Below are 15,718 nucleotides of genomic sequence, written 5' to 3' on the forward strand. Positions count from 1 at the left end.
ACCTCCATAGCCATGAAGTGCTTTGAGAAGCTAGTGAAGGGCTACATCTGTTCCTCCCTCCCCATCAACCTGGACCCTCTGCAATTTGCATATCGCCCCAACAGGTCCACGGAGGACGCCATAGCCCATGTGCTGCACACAGCAGCATCACATCTGGACAAGAGGCAGGGGAACTATGTGAGAATGCTGTTCATCGACTACAGCTCAGCATTCAATACCATAGTCCCCTCCAAACTCATAGCCAAGCTCAGGGACCTGGGCTTGAACTATGACCTGTGCCAGTGGGTCCTGGACTTCCTGACGGGCAGACCCCAGGTGGTAAGAGCCGGCAACTGCACCTCCTCATCCATCACGCTCAACATAGGGGCCCCCCAGGGCTGTGTTCTGAGCCCCCTCCTCTACTCCCTGTACACACATGACTGCGTAGCACAGCGGAACAACAACACCATCATCAAATTTGCTGATGACACAGTAGTGGTGGGCCTGATCTCTGCCAACGACGAAAGGGCCTACCTGGAAGAGGTAGAGAACCTGTCACAGTGGTGTCAGGAGAACTGCCTCTCCCTGAACGTCAGCAAAACAAAAGAGATGATTGTGGACTTCAGGAGGTCGGGGGTCAAGGACTACAGCCCCCTCAGCATCGACGGGGCACCAGTTGAGAGAGTGAACAGTTTCAAGTACCTCGGAGCCCACATATCCGAGGACTTGACATGGACCACACACATTGACAGTGTTGTGAAGAAGGCACGACAACGCCTCTACTTCCTCAGGCGCCTAAGGAAGTTCCAAGTCAGTCAGAAGATCCTTAGGAACTTCTACTCATGTACAATAGAGAGCATCCTGACCGGCAACATCACCTCCTGGTTTGGGAATAGCACTGCACAAGACTGTAGCAGACTACAAAGAGTGACACGTTCAGCCGAACGCACAATTAGAGGGGGGCTTCCCACCCTCCAGAACATTTACAACAAGCGGTGCAAGGGGAAGGCTAAGAGAATTATTAAGGACTCGAGCCACCCGAACAACTGCCTCTTTGAACTGCTGCCGTCAGGCAAGCGATACCGGAGTCTTATGGCGAGCACAGAAAGACTCAGAAGGAGCTTCTATCCCCAGGCCATCAGGCTGCTAAACGAAAATAATCGCTAAACGAACAATAATCACTATGCAACAACCATCAAATGCACACAGCACACACACCCACACGCACACACTCACTCAAACAAACAACACACTGCAGCACCCACTCTCCACACTTTAGATCACACAAACACACTTACACTTTATATTTATTGATAAAGGATTTGCACTACAACTCGTACACCTACTGTGAATTGTACCTAAACTGCACCTCGTCCATTTATGCCTTGCACTATATTGTATTGTATATTAGTACACTGCACAGTATTGTATATTGTATGGTAACTACGTCTACGAACATTGTACATATGTCAAAACTGAACACTGTGACCTCTTTTTTTACTTCTAATTTTTACTATGTTTTTATTTCATACTTATCTTGTCATGCACAGTCTCTGGAGCGCAACAGTAAGAAGCATTTTGTACAAAAGTATTCTGTACTTCTGTATGACAACTATTAAAGAAACTTGAACTTGAAACTTGAACTTGAAACTAGGTCGAACTTGACGTTACTTCACTAAACTCTGACACTTTTACTATTCTATTCGCACATGTTCTAAACGCACGGTTGCTCACTTCAATGTTACCGAACTTGTCACACTGCTGCTTTAGACGAACTGAATGAACTACTGCTGGGCACACCTGCGCCAGCATATATACTTAAGTGACAATCTAGTACCAAACCTCAGTTCTTGTCTGTTATCAATATACTGCCTCTGGGCATGTTCTGACATGCCTGAAACTCGCCCATTGCACCTGTCTGAGTGCGAGACTGCCTGGAGCCTTCGTCAGGGGGCATTATTCATAGGGAAAGTGAATGTTACTATGATTTACACGCAGGCTTAAAGGGATATACCGTGTATATATAAATAATATACAAAGTATATAAAACAATAAATGCAGATTCTCAACTTTAATCTGGCCCTTCACAACAGTTTTGATACTTGATTAGAAATATAAACCAATGCATTTCTTTTTGAAAATAACCGTACAGATGTCTTCAATAGACTCACAGGAATTGTGTAAAGTTGCCCAAATAGTGCTAGGAATAGTAAAATAGTTCCCCTTTAACCATAACTGTTAAACGTTAAACGTTAAAACTAATCATCATCATCATCATAGTATTGCTGTGTTTGTATCAGGGTGGCCAAGTCTAGTGGTGAGAGCAATCGCCCGTGACCACAAACATTGTTAGTTTGACTCCCGGTCGCACTGTTTGTTTTGGACTTTTGCTGATACGAAATGTAAATATATGACTTATTATGTAAATTTCTCCTGTGGTGGATTAGTACTTTATTTATTAGGCTCCCCTCCCTGCACTCCATACATCAAAGGACCTGAGCCTCCTCAGGTAGGAAAGTCAGTTCTGGTAGGCACTACATTTAAACATGATAACTACATCTCTACGTAATGGGTAATCAACTTGTAGGTGTGCATTAAGTAAGGAATAATCAACTTGTAGGTGTGCATTAAGTAAGGGGTAATCAACTTGTAGGTGTGCATTAAGTAAGGGATAATCAACTTGTAGGTGTGCATTAAGTAAGGGATAATCAACTTGTAGGTGTGCATTAAGTAAGGGATAATCAATTTGTAGGTGTGCATTAAGTAAGGGATAATCAACTTGTAGGTGTGCATTAAGTAAGGGATAATCAACTTGTATGTGTGCATTAAGTAAGGGATAATCAACTTGTAGGTGTGCATTAAGTAAGTGATAATCAACTTGTAGGTGTGCATTAAGTAAGGGTTAATAAACTTGTAGGTGTGCATTAAGTAAGGGATAATCAACTTGTAGGTGTGCATTAAGTAAGGGATAATCAACTTGTAGGTGTGCATTAAGTAAGGGTTAATCACATTAAGTAAGGGATAATCAACTTGTAGGTGTGCATTAAGTAAGGGTTAATCACATTAAGTAAGGGTACTACGACTATGCTTGCACCTCATGGTACCAAAGCACCTCAAAGGCGCTAAAAACAAAATTACAAACATCTCAAAACAAACTGGTCAGACTACTGCTTGACGTTACTCCTAGAACCCACCTCACCCCTGCCCACTTTGACAACCTAGGATGGCTTAGAGTAGACGACAGAGTACAGCAACTTGCAATGGGCCTGGTCTACAAGATACACTACACGACCTAGGTACCCATGTACATGTCAAAATACTTCCCAAAGGTCAGTGAATACCATGATCACAACACCAGAGGGAGCTCCACAAATCATGTTAAACCCAGATTCGGCTCAAACAAGGGACTAAACACGTTTCGCAATTATGCCACATCAATGTGGAACGCCCTACCCAAAGCTGTAAAGGAATGTGGATCACTACCCACTTTCAAAACCACTCTCAAAGAACACCTACGGGAGACTGCAATTCGAAACTAGCCCCTGTAAATGTCCTAACCCAACCCCCTCCCAATGTACAGTAAATTACCAAGTATGGTTTTGTCAATATTCCAATGTACAGTTTTGTTTGGCACCTCCGCCTCCTGCTCCTGCTCGGGAAACAGAGGAGGTTGAAAACCATATTGACACTGAAATGGAGACATACCGGTAGAGGAGGAGAGGAGGGTATTATGCGCGTACTCAGCCCAGGCCAACCTCCTACTCCTAACACCTCAAGACCCCCTCCAGACCCCCTCCAGACCCCCTCCAGATCCTGGTTGACGCGCTCCGTCTGCCCGTTCGACTGCGGATGGAACCCAGACGACAGGCTGACAGAGGCGCCGAGGCTGGCGGCAAACACCTTCCAGAATCCTGGAGGCGAACTGAGGACCCCGGTCCGACACGATATCCACTGGGAGCCCGTGGACCCGAAAGACGTGCTGTACCACCAGATCAGCCGTCTCTCGGGCCGAGGGAAGCTTGGGAAGGGGAATGAAGTGGGCCGCCTTGGAGAAACGGTCCACCACCACCAAAATGGTAGTGAACCCATCTGACAGGGGAGGGTCAGAAATAAAATCCAGGGATATGTGCGACCAGGGACGTTTGGGAATAGGAAGAGGTGGTCTCGCCCGCTGGTGCACGGCGAGAGGTCTTACTGCGCGCGCACACCGGGCAGGCCGCCGCCACCCTGAATGTGCATGGGAGCAGTGCGGTGGGTGATGCTCCCACTGCCCAGCGGCCGTCCATCCAGGGCCTGGACGGGAACGGGTACCATCAGTTCCTCGAGAAGGATCCACCCACTCCTCTACCAGCCCCACATGGATAAAATTGCCCGCTGCCCCTGAGTCAATAAGTGCCACAGTACTCTTGACGCCGCTCCCACAGTTGACAGTCACCCTAAAAAAAGTACGTGTATCGGGAAAATGTGAGGATTTCAGCCCACCTGCCAGCGCCTCCTCAGGACCTAGCGGGCTCCTCCTTTTCCCGAGGAGCCCCGACAGCTGCCGAAGTGATGACCGGTGCGGCCGCTCCGGAAGCAGCGTCTCTCCTCGACGAAGCGCCATCGCTCCTCGTCAGTGAGCGACAGCGCCCCGAGCTGCATGGGTTCATCACCCAGTGGCTCACTCGTGTAATGCAGAGAGATGTCGACACTGAGCCGTTGTTCCTCGCTCACGTTCCCTTTCCCGATGTCAATTGTCCATGCGGATGGCCATGGTGATGATCTCATCCAAGCGCTCCGGCAACTCACGTACGGAGAGCTCGTCTCTCATCCGCACGGAGAGCCCCTGAACAAACAACACACAACAGGGGATCTCTGGCCAAGCTGCCTCCCGAGCCACGACCCTGAATTCAATGGCGTAATCTGCAACATTGCGGAGGCCTTGCCGGCAGGCGAGGAGACGCCCCCCCCCCCGGCCTCATAAATAGAGAGAACTCGGGAAGTATCAAAGATTCTTCTCAACTCCCCGGTAAAGGCGTCGACATTGCTGCAGATTACTGACCCATTCTCCCCATTCGGCCGTAGCCCAGGAAAGCGCTCGGCCAGAGAGGAGGGTAATGATGTATGCGACCTGGGAAATAGCAGAGGGGAATGAGCGTGGCTGCAACTGGAACACGAGTGAGCACTGGGTGATGAATTCCCTTCCCCGTGACAGGGAAGCCAAGTGACAGGTGTCAGAAAGGTGGGTGGTTTTCAGGCGGGGCCAGAGAACCCAAAGCGTTACACACATATGTACATTACAGTGAAATGCTTGGTTCTGTATGAGCCTCCTGAGAATGTGCTGAATACAGTAAAAAAAAAGTTAAAAGAATAAAGTCCAAACACTATACAAAATATACAATATACATTATACAAACTAAAGTACAACCTAAAGTACAAAATGAAGTACAAAATGCAAACAATGAGGTACAAAATGCTAAATGCTAAAATGAGGTATGGATGTAGTGCAAATCATTTTGTAATAAATAGATAAAAAAATATGGTGTATAGGAAGTAAAGGTGAGTGTTTGTTTAAAGTGAGTGTGTGCATGTGGATGTGTGTGCAAGGAATGTAGATGGATGGGTTGATGTTACATAGAGTCATTGAGCATCCTGATGGCCTGCATGGGGATAGAAGCTCCTTCTGAGTCTTTCTGTACTGACCATGAGACTCCGGTAGCGCTTGCCTCGACAATTTGATGTGGTAAAAGGTTATTGATTTGGGGGCCATGAGCAAGCCAGCCACGGGTTACACTGTATAGGTTGGGTAGTGGATTACTTTAGAGCGGTGATTCATCTTCATTAATTCATTTTAATTTATTTATTTCAAACCATGCAACCTATACAATACAACACAACCACAAAACAATAGACAACAGTAACAAATTAAAAGGGGGATGGAAAAAGCTACGCTTGTGTAATTCATCTTAATTAATCTGGGGGATGACAGTGGCTCAGGAGGTAGAACTGTCGTCTGGTAGTCGGATGGTTCCCTGTTCGATTCCAGCTTCTCCCGGCAGCGTGTTGAAGTGTCCTTGAGCAAGACACTTAACCCCTAACTGCAATTTGCATACAGGACAAACAGGTCCACCGACGACGCGGTCTCCCAGGTACTGCACAGCACCCTCTCGCACCTTGACCGTCAGAAGGGGGGCTATGTGAGACTGTTGTTCATTGACTACAGCTCAGCGTTCAACACCATAGTCCCCACCAGACTGGTGGACAAGCTGATCGAGCTAGGTCTGAGCTCCGCCCTGAGCGCCTGGGTACTGGACTTTCTGAGCGAAAGACCCCAGGCGGTCAGGGTGGGGGGTCAGACCTCCAACACCATCACCCTGAGCATCGGGTCCCCCCAGGGCTGTGTTCTGAGCCCCCTGCTGTACTCACTCTACACACACGACTGTGTGGCCAAGTTCAGCTCCAACTCCATAGTGAAGTTCGCAGATGACACGGTGGTGGTGGGGCTGATCTCGGACAACGACGAGAAGGCCTACCGGGAGGAGGTTGAGGTACTGGAACGCTGGTGCCAGGACAACAGCCTGCTCCTGAACATTGGTAAAACCAAGGAGCTGATCGTGGATTATAGGAGAGGACAGCAGGAGACGCACACACCACTGATGATTAACGGGGCTACCGTGGACAGGGTGAGCAGCTTCAAGTACCTGGGGGTCCACATCTCAGAGGACCTGACATGGTCAACACACATAGAAACAGTAGTAAAGAAGGCGAAACAGCGTCTCTACCACCTGAGACAGTTAAGGAAGTTCAGAGTATCGGGGAAGATACTCCAGTCCTTCTACTCAGGAGCTGTAGAGAGCATCCTGACCGGAAACATCACTGCCTGGTATGGAAACAGCACGGCACAGGACAAGAAGGCCCTACAGAAAGTGGTGCGCTCAGCCGAGTGTACCACGGGTATTGCACTACCCCCCCTGCAGGTTCTATACAACAAGAGGTGCAAATCCAGAGCCTGCAGGATAATGAAAGACCCTCACCACCCCAATAACAGCCTGTTTCAGCTGCTGAGGTCAGGCAGACGCCTGCGAACCCCAGCTACTAGGACAGAGCGGCTTAGGCTCAGCTTCTTCCCCCAGGCCATCAGAGCCATGAACAATGAACATTGAGTGCTCAGAACATTGAACTGTCCACACACAAGCACACATGAACACACACACGACACGCACACTGTGCACGCTCACACACGAGCAGCCACTTAACACTTTAACATGAGCGGGCACACACTCATGTCGCACACACGCACACTTATGGCCAAAGGAAAGGACACTTTAAATTAGAATAACAGGAACAGTGTATTGCACTACCAAAGCTAACTAGCATGTCACACATGCTCTGTAAATAACTATGTACAGATACCGAGATGTCACTCCATGTTACCTGCTACCTGTTACTGCACAATGTTGTTTTCTTCTTTTGATTCTATTATATGTACCACTGTATTGCACATCGTTGCGGGCAAGACCACCCGCATTTCATTGTATACCTGTATGCCGTGACAATTAAAACTCTTGACTTGACTTGACTTGACTCCCGATGAGCAGGTCGGCACCTTGCATGGTCGCCTCCGCCGTCGGTGTGTGAATGTGTGAATGTGAGGCAAAAGTTGTAAAGCGATTTGGATAAAAGATGCCATATAAATGCAATCCATCTTGAGCCGAGGCTTCTGGGACACTGAGACAGGCCTGTGTGCTAAACTGCCTCTGCATGACAATATATTTGTCCTCTACACAGATAAAATAAATTTTTAAATGGAATATCTTGGAATGAAGCAAACCTAATAGTCTTTTTCTTTTGTGAGAGCCATCTGGCCTCCTTGCTTCACTGGTTACATCCACCGAAATAGTCGTTCATCTTATTTTGAAGGTGACTGAGGGTGAACAAACACACATTGTCTTCATTCAGATACTGTTCTGGAGGTGGCTGGCTGGCGGCTCCGTTCACACTTCAGGCCCAAATGAGCTCATATTTGCCTCAGATCTGATATGAACAGTGTGAACATCACAAATCACATGGAATCTGATCTTTTCTATTCTGATTTGGGCCACTTTCATATGTGGTCCTAAATGACTTTCATGCTACTTTTTTTACGGCATCCTAGATTGAACATTTTCCTCATAAATGTATTACATCCATCTTCTTTATTGTTCATTTGTGCATGCGGGGTAAGTTCAGGAGCCTGACACATTCACACTGGAATCTGATATTGGCCAAACAAAATTATTCTGATCTGAGCAATAAACCAGAATTGAGCACCAAGGCCTGCAGTGTGAACGTAGTATTATTATTATGACCTGGTCACTCTCCATAACTGATCCACATGCACAAATGAACAATAATGAAGATGGCCGTAAACACGGAGGACACTGAAGTCACAGTTTATGGTTTAATTTATAAGTTGATGTGCAGCGGAGGCCGGCTAATTTGTGAGGAGGAGGTGAACGAGTGTCCTTTCTTCTGTCAATATGCTTTCAAACAGAGACCGGTTATGATACATTCCCTCAAGTTCTGCTTGTACAGAAGTATCACCCCAAATACTTATAAGGTAAACGCCTTGCTGTCCCTCCACTGACCACCTCCGTCACGGCTGTCTCCCATGTTTGTGTTCACTGAGTGACTCCCGCCACAGAATTGTGATGAATGTCAATCAAGAGTGACGTAAATGTCACATGAATTCTGATATGACTGTGGGAGACAAACAATAGCTTAGTTCACGCCTAGGTTTATTTGTTTATTTATGGATCCCCATTAGTCTACACCCATGGGTGAAAGACTATTCTTCCTGGGGTCCTAACACACAACCTACAACATTACATTACAGTAACAAAAAAAACAATATAAACATAAGAAACACCTTAGCCTAAGCACATTCTCAACATCTTCAAAATCTCACAAAAAAACACACAAAGGCTCCAAACACAAATACAATACTAACTAAATAAATCAGTAACTCAACTGTATTTCACCATTCATAACAGCATCCTTCAACTTTTTCTTACAAGTAAATTTGTTGCTGATCATCATCATTATCTTCACAGGTATACAATTCCAGTTTGCAGCAGCTCTTTACATTACGGTTCTCTTAAGTGCATTTGTTCTTGGTATAGAGGTAGAGTAAAATGAAGACAAGGCTGCATGCCAGCCTCTGGTCCACTCTAAGCCAAGACAGAGCGGCACACATTCCCCCAACACTGCTCCTCACAGAGCAGTGGAGGGCGAGACGTGCCGCCCTGCTCTGAGCGAGCTGAAGTTTCTCCAGATCCCGCTTTGAAGCGCTCGACCAAATTGTTTGGCAGTAGTCCAAGTGGGATAGGACTAAAGCTTGTAACATTAGTTTAACCTTCTCACTCAATAGATGAGCACACCTTCTGATCATTGAAATACTCCTACTCATGTTAGCCACTATGTTATTAATGTGCCTTGACCAAGCAAGATTTTCATCAATAATCACTCACCCAACAACTTGGCCTCTCTAACCTGCTCAATAGCAGCACCATTCATAGTTCCTGATCCGTTCTTTAAGGTGAGAGGCCAAGGGCTACAGCCCCCACCCCTCTCTCTACTTAAGATAATCACCATCTCTTCCTGAGTGTGTCTCCTAGCTGGCCAGAGGAGAGCACTCCTTTCAGCCAAAGCTCATTTACTGTAACCCACATGTACTTTGTATTCATCCACCACATGTTTTTGTTTGGCTGCTCACATAATTTTTTAAATGTGGCCAATATCAGATTCCAGTGTGAACCGGTCACACTCCTGAACTGACGCACATACACATAGAAATAATAGAATAATAGAATAAAATACATTCAAGGATATACATTCTAAAATATGTGTATATACATTCTTAAATATACAGCCACAAATATACAGTAAGATGTACTGTGAAATGTAAAAAGTAGATAAAAAGTAGTAAAATGTACAATAATAATAATAATAATAATAATAATGGCTTGAATTTATATAGCGCCTTTCACATACCCAAGACGCTTTACAATAGGATAACGGTGACCTAAACTACGAAACTAAATACAAAACAGAACAAAACTAAATAGAACAAAACAGAATTAATGGGATACTCAGGAGCATCAGAGACCAGAGGCCTGGGTGAAGAGATAGGTCTTCAGCAGGTTTTTGAACTGGACAACAGAATTTGGATTGCGGATGTCCATGGGGAGGGAGTTCCTGAGGGTGGGTGGGCAGCCACTCTAAAAAAAGCCCTGTCCCCCGAAGGTCCACAACCTGGCTTGTGGGATGGTAAGCAAGCCTGTGTGTGTCAGAGGAGCGGAGATTCCGGGAGGGGGTGTAGGTGTGGAGAAGGTCGGGTAGGTATTGAGGGACGGTGGACGGTGTGTAGGGATTTATATGTCAGCAGGAGGATTTTGAAGGTGACACGTAGGGCTGGGCGATATGGCCTAAAAATTAAATCTCAGATTTTTTCACACCACATCTGATTTACGATCTTAATCGTTTTTTTCTCTCTTAAAAACTAGAAACGCCAAGGAAATTATTCAAATAAGCTTTGTTTTTATTTGACACAAAAAAATGATCAAACCAAGATGGATTTCCCTATTGGGATTTAAGTGCAAACCTAACTTTCACCAAACATCACTTTTTGTAAAAATATAGGTGACGCTTAAAAAAAAAAAAAAAGTTTGTATCGATTTTTTTTTTAAATCGTCCTAAATCATGAATTCGAATTAATTGATAAAATCGATGAATCGCCCAGCCCTAACTGAGAAGAGTTCATACCGTTACTGTGCTCAGTGAGGCATGTGAACAATAACGATGATGGACCTCAACATGAAGTGACACTGAAGTCACAGTTTATCGTTTCATCTACAAGTCGACGTTGCAGTGGAGTCCAGCTAATTAAAACAAATCATTTATTTATTTATGAAAGTGGCCCAAATCAGAATTGAAAAGATTGATTTGTGGTGTTCACACTGTTGTGCAAAAAAACTGATCATCTGAGTCACATATGAGCAAAAGAAAATCAGATTCTGGCCACTTTAGCCTGCCGTCTGAATGTAGCCTTAGAGTCACTGAATCCAATTAGAGTCACGAATGAATGAATGAATGAATGAATGAATGAATGAATGAATGAATGAATGAATGAATGAATGAATGAATGAATGAATGAATGAATGAACGAACGAATGAATGAATGAACGAACGAACGAACGAACGAACGAATGAATGAATGAATGAATGAATGAATGAATGAATGAATGAATGAATGAATGAATGAATGAACACTTTAGTTAACAGATTGCAGCATGGGTACAATACAGTACGGCTCAATACATACAATTGTTAAGGGGATGCAGACCAGAGAAAGATGTTTGTCTTGTTTACATCAGGGTCCCCCATTTTCAATTCATAGTGACATTTATGACATACACAACATACATGACATCATGACAGTTATGGCATAGGGACATACATGACATACAGGTATATATTACTGTTACATTTGTGACATATATGATATGCAAATATACAGTACTGTTACCCATAGATCCTGACAGAGCGTATGGGGTGGAGACTGTACATTAGGAGGGGGTGGGTGGGTGGGAGAGAAATATACATACGGTGGGGAGAGAATATATACATACGGTGGGGAGGAGACTGTACATTAGGAAGGGGTGGGTGGGTGGGAGAGAAATATACATACGGTGGGGAGAGAAATATACATACGGTGGGGAGAGAAATATACATACGGTGGGGAGGAGACTGTACATTAGGAAGGGGTGGGTGGGTGGGTGGGAGAGAAATATACATACGGTGGGGAGAGAAATATACATACGGTGGGGAGAGAATATATACATACGGTGGGGAGGAGACTGTACATTAGGAGGGGGTGGGTGGGTGGGAGAGAAATATACATATACGGTGGGGAGAGAATATATACATACGGTGGGGAGGAGACTGTCTATTAGGAGGGGGTGCGGGGGGGGGGGGGGGGGGGGGGGGGGTTTGGACATTTACGGTGGCCAGTTTCGAATGGCAGCCTCCCGTATAGGTGCTCTTTTAGAGCGGTTTTGAATGTGGGTAGGGATTCACATTCCTTTACAGCTTCTTTGGGTAGGGCGTTCCACTTAGAGTCACCCTTATAGAGTCACTGCATCTCCAATCCTGATTAAATTCCCCCCCGCGCCATCTGAATTCAGGATGAATATTCACTCATTCATTGTATAACCCTTTCAATTCCCCTGCACCCACCAAGAGGACAAACAATGCAATCACCGCGGCACAGCCCATCTTCGCTCGCGTCGGCAACACCTCGCTTTAAGTCAGAGCGGAGACCCTCAGGTTTATTACAGCAGCAGAATATTACATCCTCGGTAGCACAGACGTGTGGATAACACGGGGCTTAGGTGTGAATATGTCATTATATGCTGTAGCGCATGTAAAGCGTCACAATCTGCAGAGATGAATAATATGTTCATGGCATTGACCTGGGATCAGTCAATTGGTTCCAGTTGTTGGTGTCTCTCAAGCAATGGAGACAACATGATACAAACAATGTACATATATCTACAGACAGTGTTGTAGTACTCGAGTCCAGGAGTCGTGACTGGACTTTTACATGAGCACTGATGACTCGGACTTGGACTTGGACTCGAGCATCGACTGCATTCGGACTCGGAAGGTGCAGACGAGGACTCGGACTTGTTAATTGATAAATACAGTTATTACATTTTTTTTTCTAATAGGCCCTAATCATTTGGCATAAGATATTGATGGCGAGTGCATTTGTTTGGCTATTGTGTCACAAAGTATAAATAAACTCCCTTTGACCGCTGTGTCATTTATGTTTAATGTAGACCGTTTTTATTTGTATGTCAGCTCTTTGACTGCCAGAGTGGAGTGGACTCAACCTTGATGACTTGGACTCGGACTCGGACTAGGGTAACGGGGACTCGACTCGGACCTTGACTCGGGCTCTTCTTTGGTGACTCGGACCTGGACTCGGACTCAAACACTGGGGACTCTGACTCGAAATTTTGTGACTCCACTACAACACTGTCTACAGACAATTGTCAATATACTGATACAGGTAGAACCGTTTATCTCCTGCTTAAGGGCAAGATTAAAGGTCACATATTATAAGCCCACTTTTTCAGTGCTTGTGCAGTGCATACATTTGTGTCTGTGATGGGCCTACTAACACACAAACTATGAAATCAACAACCAGGTCAGATTTTTCAAGATGTAATTCAACAAGCCATTCAGATTTGCCTCTCCTTCACACGTCAATCAGGGATCATAGACAATGCGCGGCCTCTGACCTGTGTGTGCATGTGAAAAACGTGCATGTGCCAAATGGCAGCTTGCTCGTAAACGTTCTCCGTTCACTAAAATATGTTCTGACAAAAAATGTTTGGCGACAAATATATCATGCAATTGCTGGGTCTGCAACGCCTAGTTTAACAGTTGATCTGAATCTCATGAGCCAGGCGCGCGCCGCAGCACAGATGTAAAACTACACTAAAACAGAGACATATGTTAGAATTCATAATCTGTGAATGCTATTTTAGTGGTATTTTAGACCCAAAACTGCTTTAGGGACCTCAGACGACCTAGGAGTATAATGACTTTTAAAGGGAAGTAGAGTTAAGTATGAGTTTAACAGGATAACGCTTTTAGAACTACACAATGCAGTAAAATGTCATGTTTAGCTCTCACATAATTGTCATTCATCGTATCATCTTTGTAGGCTAATTCAATCTCTTTGAGGATAAAAAAAAAACGAAATGTTTTGATTGAGGATTGACAATCAATACAATGTCTCTCTGTCTCTCAACAGGTACAACGTGTTGCTCTTCGTCGCCCTCTACTGTCTGCCCGTGACCTTCAACCTCACCATCGGCTTCCTGACGGGCCGGCGGCTCTGGGGCGGGATGAAGTCGACCTTCCACGACCTCGACCCCGCAGCCAAGCGCTGCACGCCTCGCGCCTCAAGACGCGGCAGAAGATCGCCAAGATGGTGGTGTGCCTCGTGCTTCTGTCGCCGTCTCCTGGCTGCCGCTCTACGTGGCCGACCTGTGGATCGACCGGGAGGAGGTGCCGCCATCTTGGCTCCTGCAGACCCGTCCGTTCGCCCAGTGGCTGGGCCTGACCAACTCCAGCCTCAACCCCATCTGCTACTGCTTCATCGGGGACCTGTACCGCTCGGCGCGGGTGATCCGGACGCGGTACTACCAGAAGGTCGCCGCGCTCTTCGGCTCCTCCTCCTTCTCCAACTCGGCCGCCGCCATGGCCGGCGCGACGGTCAGCGACAACGAGGACACCGTCTCCGATCATCATCATCCGCACATCGCCATGGCGGCCGTGGCGGCCTCCGCGTCCATGGTGACCATGCCCGGCCTGTTGAGCCTGGCCAGGGGCTCGGTGCTGGGGCTGAGGCTGGGCCAGGGGATGGGAGGCAGCATGGAGGACAGCGACGGATCCTCGGACCACAGCATGGAGGACTGGTTCGAGTCCAGCCCCAGCGTGTGCGGCGGCCTTCCCTTCTCCGCGCAGAGCGCCGAATCCCTCCCGCCGAGACACGCGGCGTACGAGCGGCGGTGCACGCTACACGTGCCGCTGAGAGTGGCGACGGTGGAGAGAGACACGCTGCTTGTGCGGAGGCATTCGGGGGACAGACTGTGCACCGGGTTCGCCGGTAGGACGGAGGACGTAGACGCCACCGTCTCTTTGAGCGGAAACTGTGGATGCGGCATGCCGCCGCTCGCTCCGGTAGCAGGCAGCGATGATGAAACGACAGATATAACCAGCCTGTGAGACATATCTTGCATGTTAATCAGCAGGGAAGCTCTTTTATCGGCCCGCCCGCGCGCGGAGGGAAAAATACGTTTGTTGGTTCAGTTTGTTTGTGATCGACAGTGCGTGGTTAATCCTGTTGAAAAGCCATTATTTCCCATGATGAGCAAACACTAACTTCCACGGCGCTCCCCCTCTCTCTCTCTCTCCCCCTCTCCTCTCCCCCTCTCTCTCTCTCTCTCTCTCTCTCTCTCTCTCTCTCTCTCTCTCTCTCTCTCTCTCTCTCCCTCTCTCTCTCTCTCTCTCTCTCTTTCTCTCTCTCCCCTCTCTCTCTCTTTCTCTCTCTCTCTCTCTCTCTCTCTCTCTCTCTCTCTCTCTCTCTCTCTCTCTCTCTCTCTCTCTCTCTCTCTCTCTCTCTCTCTCTCTCTCTCTCTCTCTCTCTCTCTCTCTCTCTCTCTCTCTCTCTCTCTCTCTCTCTTCTCTCTCTCTCTCTCTCTCTCTCTCTCTATGAAATGGACTGAGAATCCACAAGCCTGAACCCAGCGAGAGGTTTCTGATCTCCCACCAAGCCTGAAAGGGGTTATTATTGCATCTTCACTAATAACATTATTATTATTATTATTATTAATTGTTGTTTGTTAAGCACCTCTAATACCGGCAATATCACTAACTCACTCATTCAGTCACTGATTCATCCATTCAGTCACTCACACGTCACGTCACACTTCCACACAACATCACATGTAACCCGGATCACGGTATGAACGCTCATGGTAAGAAAACATTACATGTTAATTATAGGGTCGCACATCTTTTCCATTTGTCCAAATCCAGGGTCGATGCACGCTAAATAATTAAAGGGGAACTATCTTATAAATGGCCTTTTTCAGTGTTTAGCATTGTTTCCTAGCTATGTGGACTTATATTAATAGGATCTATG

The 15,718-nt window shown here is 46.4% G+C and overlaps 1 pseudogene across 1 annotated transcript in view; it reads left to right on the forward strand.

The window, feature by feature from the left end:
- LOC311232635 (QRFP-like peptide receptor) overlaps positions 1 to 14,799 on the forward strand; it is a 68,741-nt pseudogene extending 53,942 nt beyond the window's left edge. Inside the window, exon 5 of the transcript in view lies at positions 13,823 to 14,799. The product of the transcript in view is annotated as a QRFP-like peptide receptor (transcript). The remainder of the gene's footprint in view (positions 1 to 13,822) is intronic.
- The last annotated feature ends 919 nt before the right edge of the window (positions 14,800 to 15,718 follow it).

The sequence above is a fragment of the Notolepis coatsorum genome (genome assembly GCF_963971535.1).
Source record: "Notolepis coatsorum genome assembly, chromosome: 7".
NCBI lineage: Eukaryota > Metazoa > Chordata > Actinopteri > Aulopiformes > Paralepididae > Notolepis > Notolepis coatsorum.